This window comes from Xyrauchen texanus, chromosome 26, assembly GCF_025860055.1.
Source record: "Xyrauchen texanus isolate HMW12.3.18 chromosome 26, RBS_HiC_50CHRs, whole genome shotgun sequence".
Taxonomy (NCBI): Eukaryota; Metazoa; Chordata; class Actinopteri; order Cypriniformes; family Catostomidae; genus Xyrauchen; species Xyrauchen texanus.
Window position 1 is genome coordinate 19,835,314 of NC_068301.1, and position 20,306 is coordinate 19,855,619.

The window sequence follows — 20,306 nt, forward strand, 5'->3', positions numbered from 1 at the left end:
TGTAAGTGATGCTACTGCAAGTTGAAGTCCTGGAAGTAAAACCGCAGCAGTTTGGGAATAAACGGGTAGGAGATCGTTCCGCGTTGCAGCGCGCACTCAGTTCATTTGGAATACAGAGACGCAGCGTGGAATTACTGGAGCCCTCAGTTTGTGAACTAAAGTCAACGCATTTTCTACGGCATTGTCCTTTTTTATTGGATTTTTTAAATGATTATTATTATTATCCGTTCTTTTTTCTTCTTTTTCTGTTGCCGTGTTTAATTCGATTTATTATCCCCTCCACAATATTCTAATGTTGTGGAGTAGGCTATCTACCCTTTTCAGTTTTTTTCCCTTTTTTTCCCTCATTCTCTGAAAATAGCTTGGGTTCGTCGTTGCGAGGGTAGATTGTGGTGAAAGATACTCAATCCCTCAAACTGAGTCGTGTCATGGATGGCAAATTTAATTTGCATCTACGTAAGAAATCGGGGAATATAGAATAACTGCTGCTGACAGAGACAAGGTAGGTTGTTGGTTTTTATTCCTTTTAATGTGCACACGACATAATCTAACGTCCGTGCTTTCGCAATATGCATTTGAAAGCTTTAATAATGACCAGCCTTATTACCATATCAACATATGGAATGACCACTTTCTGTTAATGATCATTTTAGTTGGAATGGGCTATATGTGGCAAATGAAAGGGTCATCTGTCACCGGGAAGAGACGAGTGAACTATAAAGTATTTTCTCCTATAGAATCATGTGCACCACAAAGTATTATACAGTAGCTGAATTAATTTTAAGGTGCTGCATTTTCCATTCATCCCTTGGCTTTTAGACCATTAACTTTGCGCAAAGAAAATATCCTCTTATATTAATAACCAAATCACGTTCATGGTGAGCCTCAAGCTCTGAGTGACACCGATCAACCGGCAAGTCAAAAAACATAACAAAAACAAATCAGATGTCTGATTAAACTAATACAACATAATGTCACGTCTGTATTTGACACATTTCCTCACATTTCACACATTTCGTTGCCATACTGTGTTCATATCGAAATATACACATTTGAAGACAATATAACGTCCGGTCTCAACTGTCACCGTTCGATTGTGATGTTATTTGAAGGTGATACAACTGTGATTTGGCGCCAGCTGTAGTTGCCTTTCCCGCTGCAACTTAAAATCCGCGAACCGACAAACTAGTAGCCATTTAGCCCAAATGCTGCTGTCTTTCAGTTCTGATTCTCGTCTAGGCTTTATGCTGATTAATCAAAGTCGGATTTTATGGCACAGGTCTGCTATGATCGTAAAGATCTGTTGGACGTGTCTTCAAAAATGCTCTTTTGGCACTGTTTCTTATGCAAACACGAACGTTAATATATTATGCGCTAATACTGTGAGATGATGATCTACAGTTCCAATCCAGTTCCAAAAGTAACGTCCGTTTATTCTTGACGTAGCCTACGATCTATATCGAGTTCGTTAGCGCAAACTAAGGGCACGTGCATTATGTTTGGCTAATTAATAATTAATAATGCCGTTCTACTGGCTGCTAGGGATAATTCCATCAAGGTGATGCGTGTATGAGAGGCAATAATGCTAAGCTGATCAGTTTATGTCTACATTCATGCAGAGCCTGCAGTTGGATTCAGTGCACTGTTCCTAACCTGTAGCTGTGTGATAACAGGAATTGAATTATATCTATCTCATGCTCTGTTAGATGAAAATGAACAGCGTGTATGTGTGCAGAAGTGTTTCCTCTAATGCATCTGTTGCTTATGAAAACCAGGGGGATCACTAGCTGCGCTTGTGATGCACAATGCTGTAAGGGAGATTGATGCTTCTCACCATCTCCTGCATGTGATGGAGCGTAGAGAAATGCATATGGACCATGAACCAGGCAACAGCTTGGTCTTGCCTGGTTGAGTGGTCCCTGGCCGTCCCATTGTTTCAGAAAACATATTCTCTCTGGTCAACCCCAACACACACACACTTCCGCGTTGGACTATACGCCAGCTCCGCTTGTTCGTGTTTGAAAATATGATATATCAGGTTCAGGCAGTGAAATAAAGCGTGATATTTTAATTCTTGCAAACACTGTCAGCTTGCATTCACTGGATGGCAAAGCCCTGGTGAGCAACACTGCCTGACAAATGCGCTTTAGCCTCATGTCTGTGCTTCAGCAAGCTTTCGTGTCATTTGTCCTCCAGCACAGCTGCCTTATCTATTATCAGCTCTCTGCCCCTCTTTCCAGAAATGCGATCATTCAGGAAAGCCAAATCTACTTTGGCTTCCATTGTTCATGTTGTTGTGTAATGTTGGAGGTCTGCGTTTTAAGGCACAGATGCTGCAATCAACAGGGTGCCACTGGCTCCTACCCATCTTTATGTGACAATATTTGTAGTGGGCCATTTTGTGCACAGGGCCCTCTAAAGCTGACAGGGCCTGCTGAATTATGCCAGATGGAAATGACCCCAATTGTGCGACTAATACCAAATTAATTGCCGATGAAAATTCGGTCATTATTTACTCATCTTGTTTTTCCAAAACTGGATGACTTTCTTTTCATGGACCATAAAAGGAGATGTTATGCATTATGTCTGTCTCAGTCACATTTAACTTTCACAATTTAAATGGGGTTTCGAACAAAACAAGAGTTAGTAAATGATAACAGAATTTGGATTTTAGGGCAAACTATCCCTTTTAAAATAGAAAAAAATAAGTATTTCCATTGCAAAATTAACAAGGCAAGCCAATTATTTAAGCTATAACCTAGCTATGAGTGCAGTGGCCTTTGATAAAGCCATTTGTAAACACAGTCGTAGGCTGATGCTTTTATTGAGTGTGTTGATGCAGTGTCGGTGTCCCCTGGTAAGCTATTTGGAGCTGTCATCTCCTTTCTCGGTGCTCCGATGACTCCAGGACTTGTAGCAGTGCATTCAGCTTGCCGTCCAGCAGCAATATTTGCTTTTATGTAATGTCCCCCTCCCCATTATGTTCAGCCAAGAGAGAAAGTTAAAACCTCACAGATTGTATTGATTCTTTGTCTCTAAGCTTCTGTGCTTGTTGTACTGGAGAGCCCCAGAGACTTTGAAGCGACACGCAGTCTTGATGGCTTTTTTTCCCCCTCGCTGTATTCTTATGGTCAAACACAATCTCTAATTTTTTGGTTGACTCTAAGCTCTGAATTCCACTTCCTGACAGTTCAATAGTCTGGCATCAGAAAAGGGCTTCTTTGTCATTTCTGTTTGTCCACTCAATGATTTATTACTTTTTTATTTCCTTTGTTTTTTACTTTTGAGGTTTTTAGTACATGACTGTAATGAGGGCAAAGCAAACAGAACAAGTAATGTCTCTTCAGCATTCGAACAGCTGATATTGCAATTTACTCATGCATGTAGTGTTTATAGAAGTTTATAGAAGAAGAAAATTATGAACAAAAAACATATATATATATATATATATATATATATATATATATATATATATATATATATATATATATACATACAACAATCGTGAACCAGTATATTTTGAAAAGAGACAGCTGCTGTTCAAAATAAATCAGAGGTAATTAGAGGCCTGTAGTATGAATCTAGTTACAAGATTGATTTAGAGTTGACAAAACCAAATAAATCCAATCAGGCTTAATTGGTGCTATGCTAATCAGCTGTCTTTGCCAACTCAGGCTTTGATCCTGAGTTTAAGATTAATTTAAGCAGGCACGCAAGTGAATGAGTGACATTTGAAGCGAACAGCCAATCATGTGAAACACGGAAAGAGAGAGTGACAACGCAGCTCACTTCTCGCGAGAGAGTCAGTGGAATTACCTCTCTGCTGTTGTCCGATCATTATGAAAAAATTAAGAATTTAATTGTATTTACACAGCACATCAAGATATTGTTATACAAATATGGAAAATTAAAGTGCATTTATAATGAACAAGAGATCATCTTGAAATCATGAATAATTAAGACACATGATTTCCACAGCACAAGGGATCACTGTACAATTATGAAGAAATTAAAAGACATTTACACAGCAAGAAGAAACAGAGCGGCTGCTGAGAACTGCTGGATACAAATTCTGAATGTAATGAAAATATAAATCAGCTGATAAATCTCTGCTGAAGTGAATTAATATAGGTCAACAAGAAATCTCAGGCTTATATATATATATATATATATATATATATATATATATATATATATATATTAGGGCTGTCAATTTAACGCGTTAATTCAGTGCGATTAATTTGACAAAAAATAACCTGTTAAAAAAATTAACGCAATTAATCGCACCATAATAAGGAAGATTCCTGAGAAATGCAAGCTTGTAATAACCACCTGTTTACTCCAGAGGACAGTAAGTGAAATTTCAGCTGTATGAGCAACGCACCGTTTATATGGTGAAGAAAACAACCCACAACACAGACATGCGTTATGTTCTTGCTATGATATATATATATATAAGCTTTTAAATTAAAGGAATGTTCTGGGTTTAATACAAGTTAAGCTCAATCGATGGCATTTGTGACATGATGTTGATTATTACAAAAATGTATTTTGACTGGTCCCTCCTTTTCTTAAAAAATAAATAAATACAATAAAATGAATGAATGGGGCCAATTTTTGGAGGGTTTAAAGGCAGAAATGTGAGCATATAAATTTACAAAAGCACTTACATCAATTCTTCTGTTAAAACTCTTCTATTATTTGAGCTGTAAAGTTGTTCAAATCATATATTTTGCAGGATTACAGGGTTTACGTTACATCGTCATGGCAACAAAGTTATAAAACTGGATGTAATTTTACACAGAAAAGGATAGGAATTGATTTTATCACATTATAATCACGTTAACATGCAGTTCATGTCTTTTGTGGCTGTACTTTTGAAAAAGTCAGTATTGTTACATTAACGCGTTGGCCCTATTCACAAGTCAAAATAAATGTTGGGGCAATCAACATTATGATTCAAATGATTCATGAATAATTAAAAAGTGAACGCTCAGGATTGATCTAATAATCGATGTACAATAATAACTTTTCTTTTAAAATGTATTATTTTGTGTAAATACTGTATGTTCATAGTAGTGCATGAAAGAAGGGGATTGGGAGGCCCTTCATCCCTATCTATGGCTATCTTGTGGAGTTATCAATCAATCATTAATGTAAATCAATCAATACGTGTTATATTAATTCTTACTAGCCATTATATGTAGCCTAATATTTTATTATATTTATCTTTACATATATACATTACATTTTTATGGCTAGAGTTGGTAAATTAAAAATAAATATGCATAGTGTATTTAAATAAAATGCAAGACTCCTTTTGCTGAAAATCTGTATTTCAATAATTTGTGGATTTATAAGATTTATTTTTATTTAATTTTTTCTGTGAAGTGTCCTTTAATAAACACAGGAATGATTGGTTTACTATTGGTTCAGTATCTATTAGCGATGTGTTACCCAGAACAAAACATTCTCACACAAACTCACACACATAGCAACGGGAGTTTATTCGTGACATGTCAACAAACAAATATGTTTGGGAAAAATATATATATATGAGGTTGGGGGGAGAAGTTTGATGGGTTTTTGGCTTCTGCTTCTGAAAGCATTGCTCTCTTCTTGCGCTTTTTGCTATTTCAATGGTTGGTAATTGCTGGTCTCTCACTGGTCGGGACAGTGTGCACATCTGACAACTAATCTGTGAGATTTTAAACGAGTTTGATATCTGTCCAAGCATCTTTAACTACCCTTCTGAAAATAGTAGCTTAGCTTGCATGCAATTTCCATGGTGGTTTTGTAGTGTGCTTGGAGTTTTTTCCCAGTTAGCAAGGTAAGGAATACCATCAGTCTAAATCTGACTTTTTTCAGGGTACCATTGCCTTATTGCATGCCCCTCTTCAGGGGGTGTTCTTATTATTTTTTGTTAATGAATGGTTCTCCTGATCCCAATGTTGACATCGGGCAACTTCATTTTCTCAGAGTGACTTTGACTTGCATATTTCTGCTTGAATATTTTTGGTTGGTGTCAGCATTTCCTCAAACACTTTTTTAGCTTTAGTGGTGGCTTGTAGAGATTAGTGGCAGTTTATTAAAATCAAGCAGAATTTAATCCCATGTACACACATGAACATGTCCCTGCAGCCAACCCAATTCAGTAAGTGATGCTTTGATAAACTGTTTGTCTTGTAATGCAGTTCACAGCAACCACTCTCAGTAATTACATTTGCGTGGAATGCTGTGTAGCTACTTGCAGCAAATGTATAGCATGTTTTTCCATGTAGAACTCTGAAGTGGTTTATTGAATGTAAAAAGTTCATTTGTACAGCAGAGGCAATGTCATCATGCTGCCCTTACTAATTCAAAGGTCTTGTACTAAGTGAATAGCATTTAGCCTGCAATAACACTGGATTTTAAAGACCCCGTGGCAATTACATTAATGCCGTTGCAGATTAGCAACTTGTTCTGATCTGAACAACACTAGCTAAATTCATTGGATTGCATTAGAAATAGGGTGATTATTGTAGTGAATTTGTAATCTGAGTTTTGGTGGTTTTAGGTCATGTCTCATCTGCATCCCTGCTTTGACCAAGAGTCTTTTTTTTGCCAATCAGCTGTACCCTTATGTGAACCTATTTCTGTAGAGATCTAGGCTACTATACTGTGTGGGAATATTGTAATTCTAATGATCTCTACTGTGTTTTACACACTGATGCGATGCATAATTTATAAGACTCACATGAACTGGATTAGGACAGATTTTCATCATGAGGAGTGCTGCTTTAAACATTTTAAGACTCCTGATATTGTAGAATATAAGGCAGTATAGCTGAGTTATTAATGGTGGTTGCTAAGGCTATTTGTGCTATAAAAATGAATGACTAATGAATGATAATGTAATTCATTCAGCTCGTTGAGGAGATTTGCGCTATTTCTTTTCTTAGCAATCGGATGTACAATTTTTGCCTGGTGGATTATATAAAGAGCAAATAAATCCCATAGATTTACATTGATGAAAAATCAAGTTATTTTCAGAGACCAGAATAGAGATATTTATACCATAATCAATGTAAACATGGGTACATGCTGTAATCCCCCCAATGTTCAGGCCAAATCTAAGCTGTTGGTTGAACTATTTTGACCTGGGCCAGTACGCAAACCTAGCAACCACCAAGCAACCCACTGAAGACCTAAAAAACTGCATTGTAACACTCTGGCAACTACCTACACTATCCTAACATTGTGGCGCAGAGCTTTGCACTGACAAGCAACATATTTCGTTGTTTGTCATCTATGTTACTGCCTGAATCATTCAGGATTGTCATTACAGAGCTGTAATATACTTTTGCAATTTTAAAAGGTTCTTTATGAGTCTTTGGATGGATGATCTTTATTTTTTCCCCATGATAAGACTCTGACGTTAATTATTACCATGGGTATTAATTTTGCATTTGTCCTTTAGTTTTGTAACTTAATTATGTAAACATTGCCTACAAGTTAACTTCAAGTGTCTCCCAGCAGGGACATATTTTGTGTTATCATCTTCCACATGCCTGGCTTCTGCTCAAAGCTTCATTTTCACTGTCTCAGTATGACTTAGCCAATGAATTTAGACACTGTTCAGAGACTGCTGCATTATAGACCAAATCAATATTCTTTTTTTCTTCCCAACCTCCCTTGATTTCTTCTACTGCGACTGTACCAATGATCAGATCGTCTAGCTGGGAAAATGAGGCCTATACATCACGGCAAGGAGGTGCGCTTTAGCGTTGAAGAGGTGCAATCAGTCGACAGCAGATCTATCCCTGTGGCACGGTCACTTAGTGCACACCAGCCGCTGTTGCTAGATGTGGATTTGACTGTACAGATCTTGCATTCAATCCAACGCCATTAGACTGACTGATTAGATTGATTAGATGCAGAGAGTGAGGCCTTGAATCTAACTCCCCCGTTAGATTTTTTAAAAGACATCCATTGTTCTGATCCCATTTGACTTTCCTTCATTCATGCAGCACAAAAGGAGATGGAAGTGAGAACAGTATCTTTTGTTGTATCTTTTTTGCACACAGTGAATGTAAATGAGAGTACGGGTTTGGAACAACATGAGGTTGTATAAATGACATACTTTAACTTGCCCTTCAGTTATAGCAAGATTGACTGCATCAGTGAAAAGGGAGACATTTTTGTTGTGTGCTGTGCTAAGATCAACATCCTTGGAGATTACGAAATGCCAATCCAGAAAAAGTTGTGTGCGGAGGTTGTGCAGTGACGGATATCATGTCGCAACATCACTAGTAAGAGCACACAGGAGAGCACTCTGATTAGATGGCAGGAACCCAGGAAGCTTTATGTTAATATACTGTATGTGATGCAATGAACAAACCCCTTCTCATCTCCCTCCCCTGTGGCGCATGTATTATTTGCATGTCCAAAATAGATTATTAATCTGTCTGATTATTAATGAGTCTGTGTATAGACCACCGAAGCTTTACGGTCCTGTTGTTTATAAAGGAATATAGCTTGTTGTATTGAGGCCATGGGAATGGAATTATACCTATATATGGCTATTTTTCGAATGTCTTGGCAGGATGTGCATAATTAATGCATCTCTCAGATTCTATTTAGTATATTACATGGATTTAGAGCAGTTCTTCTAGTGCTGTCACCTATGTAGGGTTTGGTATCGCCACCTATATTACAGATGAGAAACATTGCGATGCATCGCAATCACCCAAAAATTATAATTGCCTCATCATTGCTCAGCTTTATGCCATCACACACTTATGAATTTCTGTGACACAAACAAAGATATTTTGATGGAAATATGAGGTGCTTTTGTCCATACAATGCAAGTCAATGGGGTCCAACACTTTTAAGTTCCAAACAGGATCAATGTAAACCATACAACTCGAGTGGTTTAATTAATGTATTCTGAAGCAATACGATTTTGGTGGGAAAGAAACCAAAATGTGTATATTTTTTCACTATAAACTTGACATCTGCAGTCTCCTTGGCAATCATAATTAAATTGTGATTCAAACTGTGAAAAATGCATAGTTGATCCAGCATTGATACAGTGATCTGAAGTATCTGTGCAATATTGAAAGATAAAGAATGCCAAAATATAATTTTAAGATTGTATCGACACCGCTCTACACCTCCGAAATGTTATTTCCATGTTGTGGCTTACGTTTAGTTTGCTCTCAAATCATTTTTCCACTTGTCATTTTTCTTTCGTGTATAAACGTTTGTATAAAAGAGTGTTGTGCGTGTAGTGAATTTTGTTTAATAAAAATAAATAAATAACTTTAGTGTGGGTGAATTTGAATAAGAAATGTAATTTAAGCTCACCCCACGAGTTAGCTTCATTAAATCGGTATCGACCTCTGCCCTGGCTGTGCTTTTTCCTGGGGGGCTTTCCAGTACAGAATTGTATTTCCCTGTTCCATATTGTGACACATTTGCTCCCTAATTAGGATTTTAAAACTGTTCTACATAATTTACAAGCACATGCACGCTTGAAAAAGCAGTGCTTGGAGCATAGTGATGACATCTGTCAGACCTTGCCTTTCTTGCCTTTTCTTTCATTTTTATGACTAGCTGATGACAGTAGAATAGTACAGTATTTATAAAATAGATGTTTCTGACTCTAAATTTGATGCAACTGTAAAATCACTATGAACGCACATCTTTGTCCGTGCATTCTACAGTATATTAAAGGAATAGTTACCAAAAAATGATAATTCCCTCATCATTACTCAGCTTTATGCCATCTCACACTCATGACTTTCCTTGACACAAAAATATATTTTTATGGAAATATGAGGAGTTTTTGTCCATACAATGCAAGTCAACAGGATATAAAGTCAATGTAATCCATTAGAGGTTGACCGATAAATTGGTTTTGCAGATTAATCGGCACCGATAACGATTTCTGGAACTATCGGTTATAGACAAAAATCCACACCGATAATTTTCACCTGTTGTGTCCGGTGCTGGAGCAGCTAGGAAGAGCACTCTGTCATTATACAGTATGAGAGCGGCCTCTAGAGGCTAAATAAAAACTATCACTGATGCCTCATGGTGGTTGTTTTGACACATGAGTCTGCACGTTGAATGCAGCAGAACACTGCATGGAGCTGAACAATGCAGATTTAAAACACCAACAACTAAAAGGTATGTATACAGTACATGTTTTCATATCATTATAAAATAATATTATTACATTATTCTTTTTCATATAATTCGTTATCAATATTTATCACAATATTAAATCACATTTGCACATTGCACATTTTTTTGAATTTCCAAAAAAAGAAGAGAACTAAATCTTAAACAGTCTAAATAGTCTTTACAAAACTGGGTTAGGGGCCCAGACACAGCCAATGCAGGGGTGTCTGATGGATCTTCTATGAAAATATTACAATATTTTATAGAGTTTATCTATTGAGTGCAGTTGAATATGAATGTTATTAGATGATCTGTTCATTCTGAATCATAATGAAGGTATATATATATACAGTATCTCACAAAAGTGAGTACACCCCTCACATTTTTGTAAATATTTGATTATATCTTTTCACGTGACATCACTGAAGAAATGACACTTTGCTACAATTTAAAGTAGTGAGTGTACAGCTTGTATAACAGTGTAAATATAACAAAGTTGCTGTCCCCTCAAAATAACTCAACACACAGCCATTAATGTCTAAACCTCTGACAACAAAAGTTTGTACACCCCTAAGTGAAAATGTCCAAATTGGGCCCAATTAGCCATTTTCCCTCCCCAGTGTCATGTGACTTGTTAGTGATACAAGGTCTCAGGTGTGAATGGGGAGCAGGTAGCTCTCACACTCCCTCATACTGGTTTCTGAAAGTTCAACATGGCATCTCATGGCCAAGAACTCTCTGAGGATCTGAAAAAAATAATTGTTGCTCTACATAATGATGGCCTAGGCTATAAGAAGATTGCCAAGACCCTGACACTGAGCCGCAGCACGGTGGTCAAGACCATACAGCGGTTTAACAGGACAGGTTCCACTCAGAACAGGCCTCGCCATGGTTGACCAAAGAAGTTGAGTGCACGTGCTCAGCATCATTTCCAGAGGTTGTCTTTTGGGAAATAGATGTATGAGTGGTGCCTGTCAGTGCTCAGACCATACGCCGCACACTGCATCAAATTGTTCTGCATGGCTGTCGTCCCAGAAGGAAGTCTCTTCTAAAGATGATGCACAAGAAAGCCTGCAAACAGTTTGCTGAAGACAAGCAGACTAAAGACATGGATTACTGGAACCGTGTCCTGTGGTCTGATGAGACCAAGATAAACGTATTTGGTTCAGATGGTGTCAAGTGTGTGTGGTGGCAACCAGGTGAGGAGTACAAAGACAAGTTTGTCATGCCTACAGTTAAGCATGGTGGTGGGAGTGTCATAGTCTGGGGCTGCATGAGTGCTGCCGGTACTAGGGAGCTACAGTTCATTGAGGGAACCATGAATGCCTGTGACATACTGAAGCAGACCATGATCCCCTCCCTTCGGAGACTGGGCCTCAGGGCAGTATTCCAGCATGATAACAACCCCAAACACACCTCCAAGATGACCACTGCCTTGCTAAAGAAGCTGAGGGTGAAGGTGATGGACTGGCCAAGCATGTATCCAGACCTAAACCCTATTGAGCATCTGTGGGGCATCCTCAAATGGAAGGTGGAGGAGCAAAAGGTCTTTAACATCCACCAGCTCCGTGATGTCGTCATGGAGGAGTGGAAGAGGACTCCAGTGGCAACCTGTGAAGCTCTGGTGAACTCCATGCCCAAGAGGGTTAAAGCAGTGCTGGAAAATAATGATGGCCACACAAAATATTGACACTTTGGGCCCAATTTGGACATTTTCACTTAGGGGTATACTCACTTTTGTTGCCAGCGGTTTAGACATTAATGGCTGTGTGTTGAGTTATTTTGACGGGACAGCAAAAATGTACACTGTTATACACGCTGTACACTCAAAACTTTACATTGTAGCAAAGTGTCATTTCTTCAGTGTTGTCACTTGAAAAGATATAATCAAATATTTTCAAAAATGCGAGGGGTGTACTCACTTTTGTGAGATACTGTGTATGTATATATATATGTATATAATATATATATTTTTAATTTTTTTTACATTAAAATTATTTTATTATTTCATTACATACAGATTTCCAAGTATGGGGGCATAGAAGCCCTTGTGACTGAGGAATGATACTGTATGGGAGTTCAGGGGTATCTCCAGAGAGAAACCTTTGAAAATGTAGAAGTCTGAATGGACTATTTTTCTATTTTCATTAAAGTGAGAAAGACTAGGCTACAAATTAGTAATTGTTTTGTCTTTCATCCTTGTCAGAGATGATGAAATCTGAGTAATTTCTCAAAATTAGAACAGAAATCTATTTGTTCAATTTTTAAAGGTTGGAACATGCTGATTAATAAAACTAAATTTAGAAAGAAAAAACGTTATGTTCCAAAGGTGCTCTGGAAACACGCACCTCATGTTTACTCACATGTGGGAAAAAAAGGAAGCAGGTGCGGACCGGGACAGGGCAGCAGTGAAGCGTGTTTCAGTGCTAGAGAAAAATATTCAAGAATACAGCACAGAAAGATGAGATATTATGTAACCGGCACTGTTGTTTTGTCGCACTACTCACTAGAGAAGATGAGAGGGCATAACCGTCACCATGATGTCTTGCAGTCAAGATTAAGTCAATCTGGGATCTGGAACACGGTGACCTGCGTAGAGGGGGCTATATCAAATTCATACAGTCTGAGGCTGCGTTTCCACTGACGCGGAAGAAATCCGCACAAAGCCACTCCCAACGCTAGGGAACCGTTTGTCCGGCACTGCTGTCAATTTTACAATCCACCTTGCGAGCTTGACACTCGGCCTCCATAGGAAGGAATTGAAAGCACTCGCTCACATTCGCTCACTACTCGCCAGTGGAAACATACGATAAGAAAGCCAAACTGCTAGCATTTTTAGCAACACGCATGTCTAGATGTAGAACACAGGCTAAATATCTAATATTACTAAAAAGATTATCGTCGATATCATGGAGTTTTTTTTATTGCGATAAATATTGATATTGTTTTATTGCCGAGCCCTATCTTGAATAGATGCTGCATTAATAGAGAACAGCAGCATGTTTGCAGACCAGGCTGAGAGGACGCTAACATTAAAGCTAACCTCAATTGGTTGGAATAATGTGACAAAAAACATACAAGTCCTACCCAAATGTTTAAATAAAATGTATTACCTTCTATTTGCAATAGTTTATATCCAGTCACGTTTATGCTTTAGCCAGCTAAGTTGTGTATTTAAAGGTAGTGAGAGATTTGAGAAAAAAGAAGCAAGTGAAACGTATAAACAAATCAGAAACACATCTGATTTTAATTAATTTTTATCCTCCCAGTAATACGTATTTTTGTCAATTGATTGGTGTGTGTGAGTAAGTAACAGTGCAAAATACATACAAAAATATCACTGAATCTTATAGAAGCTTTAAAAAAGCATAAGACATTGCAATTCGTCACAGTTACTGTTGTAACCTCCGTTCCCTGAGGGGGGGAACGGGACGTTGTGTCGAATTAAGTGACACAAGTGGTCTTCCTTGGGAGCCTTGCATTCCTCTGAACTTGAGAAAAGGCCAATGAGAAATTGGCAGACAGAATTTGCATGTCCCGCCCCCGGACATACGGGTATAAAGGGAAGTGGACGTGTCTGACAGTCAGGTTTTTGCACTGAGGAGCCAAGAATAAGGTACGGCCGTTTACAGTGGTAGGTCTAGTGTCGTGGCAGATGGGCCACAACTTCTCGTTCCCTCCCTCAAGTAACCGTGATGTACCCCTTCTGTCACTCACTCGACGTTATGTCGAATGAAGTGACACAAGGGGTCCCGTTCAAAAGTGCTATGCACTAGACTGTGTTATGTGAACTGCTGACACAGTTGCAAGCAAGCTGCTGCTTGCTAGAAGCAACTGTGTCGGCCACACGTAACCCTCACCAACGCCCCCAGAACAGTTGTCATATACAGACCTTAGGTTCCCAGCACCCTGAGGGGGGAAAAGGTGCTACATGACCAGCATGGGAGCAAGCCCAGCAGCCGCTGCCTTTTCTCTCTTGGTGTCTCTTGCATAGAGTGTGAAGTGACTGGGGCTATCTTAATGCTGTGAAATGTGTCGGGGTAGGTGGTCTTTCCCGATCCTATTCTTTCAGGGGGAAAAGACCCCGTGGAGGCCACATCCTGCCCAGACTAGGGGGAGGTGATATGTGGCTAATACACCACGTTGTCAAGCCACATATGGGAGCAGAACGGTGGTAGGTCCTACCTGATGAGGGAGGAGCTCTACAAACACAGCGACCGGGGGCAGTGGGACTGCCCAAGGGAGATGCGGATCCGCCGACAGGGGGACCGTACCGTGGAGAATACATCACAGGGAGTTGCCTGAAGAGGGAATTAAGCCTGTAGAGCCCTACCCCAGTACAGAACACTTGTGGCTCGTAGTGGGTCTCCGCTGAATTTGCATGCCAGAAGGCTAGGGAGGAAGAACATCCAAGAGGCGACGCTTAGTGGCTAACCTGGGAGAGAAAGCGCACTGGATCAACTTGTTGAAGGGCGCTAGGTGCAAGTGGAAAAATCGGAAGGCTGTTCCGCATTACTGAGTTCTACCTGCTCGGACCTGACAAAACACGGGACGAGATCGACTCAACCCTGAGATTGTAAAATCTTGCAAAGGTATTGGGTGTTGCCCAGCCTGCTGCTCTGCAGATGTCTGATAAGGAGGTGCCATGGGCCAGTGCCCACGAGGATGCCACACTTCTCGTAGAGTGTGATCACTCGTGGGTGTGATAAGCTAAAGAAATAGCATCAACGAACCAGTGAGCTAACCTCTGTTTAGAGACAGTGTTCCCTTTCCGCCGTCCGCCAAAGCAGACAAATAGCTGCTCAGAACATCTAAAGCTCTGCGTGCGGTCCAAATAGTTTCGCAAAGAAATAACCGGACACAGCAACGAAAACGCTGGGTCTGCCTCCTCCCGAGGCAGCGCTTGCAGGTTCACGACCTGATTCCTGAAGGGAGTCGTAGGAACCTTGGGCACGTAGCCCGGTCGTGGTTCAGGATAACTTGAGTATTTGCCTGACCAAACTCCAGGCAGGTGTCGTTGACAGAGGATGCATGCAGGTCCCCAACCCTCTTGATGGAAGCTAGCGCTTTCAGGAGGGCCGTCTTCAAGGAAAGGGTCTTGAGCTCAACTGAGTCAAGTGACTCGAAGGAGGGTTTCTGAAGTCCCGAAAGGACCACTGAGAGATCCCAGGAGGGAAACAGGCTTGGCCGGCGAGCGGCGCCCTGACCCGAGGTACCAATCGTCAAGCCATGAAGGCTGTCCACTAGGGATGTAATGATATTGACGATATCGCGCTATCGCGGTGGTAAACGTGTCTCTATATCGTCGTGGTTGGGTTACAATATTAAAAGGACAGGTGTCCGTCAAAAAGCAAGAGGATTAAACACAGTCCCGCGGAACAAATCATTGTTAACTACATAGACCATGATCCTTTGCGCTGCGTCGTAACAACCGTTGTTAAGCCAATAGGATTGCACGCTGCACGCTGTCCACACAAGCTCACAGCAAGCCAGCATGGCCAACAGCGATACTTGTAAGGATGAAAACAACAACCCCGAAGTTGAGATTGTGCCAGCCCCTGCAGCTTTTAAATCAGATGTCTGGAAACATTTTGGTTTCGTCGTGTCAAAAAACGCAAAAGGAGAGAAGGTGGTGGACAGACAATGGACTATGTGCAAGCACTGCCACAGTAAACTGCGATACAACACGGGAAACACAAGCAACATGCGAAGTCATCTGACGACCCATCATCCCGAAAAGTTTGCAGATTCTCTCACAAATCAAGTCCTGTCCGGTCAAAAAACCCTTGAACATTAGCTAAAGGATAGTTCAGTGTTTTTCAGAAGGCTTTTTGCCAGACTGTTTAAAGGGGTCATATAATGGTACATGCACTTTTTCAAGTTGATTGTACTGAAATGTGTGTTGGCTGTGCCTGTACACAACCATCCTATTATGATAAAAATCCATCCAGTGTTTTTGTTTTAATCTCCTTATATATTTTCCCCTGCCTCAAATCGAGCCGTTCGACCGTGTGATGTCACACGGTCGGACGCCCCTCCCAGGATTGTTGATTGACAGCAGTGTTTCAACACAGACCCGCCCTCGCTCGTGAGCGAGCTGTCAATCATAGTCCGTCATCATTGTTGATACACTGGAGCAGAATGGCGCCTAAGCGATTGTGGTGTTCTGTTCTTCGGTGTAATAACGAACACAGCAGTCATTTTGATGTTCCTAAATCTGAACCGCTGAAGACGCAGTGGCTTAGTTTTGTTTACGATGGGAATATTCCCCACGAGCAACGTCAATGCGTTCATGTTTGCGTGAATCATTTTTCACCAGACTGCTTTATAAACGAGGGTCAGTATAAAGCTGGTTTTGCTAAGAAGCTACTGCTGAAAAAAGATTCGGTACCAACTATTTATATTCCCTCTGCACCTCCAGAAGAAGTAAGTGTAACGTTTTATTAACCTTTATATTAATCTTTGCAAATCGCTTGCACGCTTCACAATGAATGTGGCTAATGTTTACACTCAGGGTACATTACGGCATGTTTTCCATAACGTTACGACGTTCTCAATATAATTCATAATCCCACGTTTATAATGAACAACGCGTTATGGTTATTGTGTTATTAAAAACTGTGTACGCAGGTGTTACAGTTAACATGGTAACACTAAGTTACACCTGGTTTACTTGTATGTTACTGATTAAGAAGTAATGTCAAAAAAACAGTTATACGGAGAATAACTCCAGAACGGAGGGGCGGGGTGACCAAAGCTCATTATCATTTAAAGTCATATGCTCTGAAACGGCGTGCTGAAATCAGAGCTGTTTTTGAGCAGGTAAAATTTGTGTTTTCTAAAATACTAATGAGAATTTTTAACAAAAGTATATTACAAAGTTTTCATTTAGACCCTAAAGATTCATATTAACTTGTACAAAAATGGCATTATATGACCCCTTTAAGGATTTTTTTTTAAATGTTTTTTTTTCTTCTCCCTTGCAATGTAGATATTTTGATCTTTCTGATGAAAAACGTGAACATAAGCTGAATGATAGGTCAGTGTTTTTTTAAAAGGCTTTTTGACTGACTATTTTATTTAAGTTTAAGTTCCTAAATACAAGAAAGGAGAGCCATGACCGCAGTGCTGCCATGAACATGTTCTCTCAATGAGTACATGAGCCATCCACAAACGCCGCCTCATTGTGATCGCTGCCCAGTCACACGAGGCAGCGTCTGTGATCATAGATCTTGGAGAGATATTGACCGCATCCATGAACTACATAGAGGCGGAAAGGCATCTTGAAAAAGACGCGTCCTGAAAAAGATGTTCAATGCCTGCTTGTATATTGCTCTTTTATGGGTGAAAACAAACTCTTTTAGAGAAATCAAAACTCTTTTAGGAAGGGAAAACACTCTTTTAGACAGAGGAAGTGCTGTCAAAGCGCCCAGGGCCGTGGACTGCACAGTGTGCAGAGAGAGAGAATGTCGCTGGAAATGCGCCGTAGGATCCAACAGCAGTGCTTCTTGCCAGCAGAGGTGAGTAGAACAGTGGTGAATAAATCTGACTGAAAGACACACGCCCGCTTCCCTTTATACCTGTATGTCCGGTAGTGGGACATGCAAATTCTGTCTGCCAATTTCTCATTGGCCTTTTCTCAAGTTCAGAGGTACGCAAGGCTCCCAAGTAAGACCCCTTGTGTCACTTCATTCGACACAACGTTGAGTGAGTGACAGAAGGGGAAGACTAGTTTGCCCGAATTTCACATTAAAGACCCCTCACCAGAAGTAAAGTTATCAGCCACTTGAAGATGTTCAATAGCTCTGTGAATCACAAAAGGCTGTGTTTAATATATAAATATATATTATGCGCAGCACCAGCGCATCAGTGAATGGCGCTGCTCTGTTTACACACACACACACACACAAAGATAAAGATCCCCCATTTAGCCTTAACAGACTGTAGGGGCAAGTGCTGTTAGCGAGCACCTATGCGCACCACACACACACACACACACGCGCACACACACACACACACGCTGCTTTTTTTAGCCTTCTCATGTTGGTCAATATTTGAGTGCTACTCACAAACAACATCTCAGATGTAGATGCTCAATAGTTCGGTTCACTTATAATATGCATAGAGGTGCATTTGACCAGAATTTGAATACGAAGCTAATTAAACTACTGTGAACTTGCCTACAAACAGACACATACAGAACTTCCTGGAGAGTTTGGATGGAATGTCAAAATAAAAGTGTGAGGGTTTAAAAAGTGCATGACTAAAATATATTACTGTTGTATTTAAAATTAAAAGTCAATAATAATAATAATATTATTAAAAACGATTTATTATTATTGTCATCATTAATATTTGTTTACAATTTATAACTATATTTAAGTTGAATGGGTTCCAATGGGTGTGAATGAAAAGTGGACTGATTTCTTACAACTAAATTGAACAAAAAAGAGATCTGAATCTTTTAAAGTCCAGATGTAAGTCTAAATTTTAATTTTTTTTAAAACGGAAAGAATGAAAAATGTAAAATAAAACACTGGTTTCTTTTCTACTGAAGTCTTGAAAACTGGAGTTACTGTTAATTTTGTTGCTACATTATCCAGTATACTAGTTAATAATAAAGTGTTTCTTAATTCAGGTATACATTTATATTGAAATACTGTGTAGTTAGAGGTTTGTGTTTCTTTACATATAAAGAGTACTCCCAATTAGTTCCACACAATAATGTAAAGATATTCTAAACTGATTATGCAAAAAACAACACTGGTATCGGATCGGGATTGGCCGATACTGAGATTTCTGGTATCGGAATCGGAAGAGAAAAAGTGCCATCGGTGCATCCCTACTTTAAATTATGTTTTTTCATTCAGTATCAATTTTAAAAACTATCAGCCCATTAATCGGTTATTGGCTTGTCTTTCCAACTTAGTTATCGGTATTGGCAAAATCCTATATTGGTCTACCTCTTTAATCCATTCAACTCGAGTGGTTTGATTCATGTCTTCTGAAGAAATACGATTTGGTGGGAAAGAAACCAAAATGTATGTATTTTTTCACTATAAAACTTGACATCTGCAGTCTCCTTGGCACGATCATGATTTAAAGCTTGATTACACTTGCTCACGCACTCTGAACGCCGCTGAAAACACTCTGCACATGTGTCAAGTGCTAGGAAGTATAATTGTTACGATCCCTGGTTGTTTGCCCCGTGTTTTCCGTGTCACCGTCACTATGTTTCCCGGTCCTCATCATTGTGTCATTGTTCGCACCTGTTTGTTGTTTGTGATCATCCTGTGTCTGTGTATTTAAACCCTGTTTGTTCCTCCATTCCCTTGTCGTTCGTTGTTCTGACTGTGTTAATGTTTCCCGTGTTCTGATGTTCGCTCTGCTGCCTGTCTTGCCATGTTTATCCTATCGTGTTTATCCAGTCCGTGTTCCTTTGATGTCTCCATGTTTTAGTTTCAGTTTCCCCCCGTGGATGTTTCATTTGTTCCTGTCTGTTTGTTTTCACCTTGTTCAATAAACCCGCACGTAGATCCAAACTCCTTGTCTGCCTCCTCCTGCGACCGTTACAATAATTGAGCTTCAAATCAGGAGTTACAAAGGAAGTTACATTTTTGTCTGTTTCTCACCCAATTGTTTAGCTTCAGAAGTCACAGATTAAACCATTTGAGTCGAATGGATTACCTTTATGCTGCCTTCATGTCCTTTTTGGAGCTACGGAGTGTTGGACCCTATTGACTTGTGTGAATATTTACTTGATATCACCATCAAAAAAATCATATGAGTTTGAGACGGAAACTATGACAGAATTATCATTTTTGGGTGAACTATTCCTTTAAAACACCAAGTGTATTTTGAATATTAGTATTAATAATAAATGTAAGTGTTTTTGGAAAATCTGTGTCTTTAATCATATAATGGTTGCCACTTTTGATGTAAAAGCAGCTAGCCACTCAAATCTAGATATTACAGTGATTTTACTATGGGTAAGGGGTGTTCTTTCTTTCACAAAAATTATTGTAATAGAATACCTATAGTATGCTATAGAAAATAGTAATTTATTATTTTATGCCTATGAAATTAATTTCTGTAAATTGACATCAAAGAGTGGCCACATCATCATATTTCTGCCTGTT

The 20,306-nt window shown here is 39.5% G+C and overlaps 1 protein-coding gene across 1 annotated transcript in view; it reads left to right on the forward strand.

Moving 5' to 3' along the window:
- Window positions 1-255: 255 nt before the first annotated feature.
- The window catches only part of LOC127620361 (adhesion G protein-coupled receptor B2-like), a 449,688-nt gene continuing 429,637 nt past the window's right edge, over window positions 256-20,306 (forward strand). The window contains exon 1 of the mRNA XM_052093573.1: window positions 256-502. The gene's annotated coding sequence lies outside the window, so the exon portion shown is untranslated. The remainder of the gene's footprint in view (window positions 503-20,306) is intronic.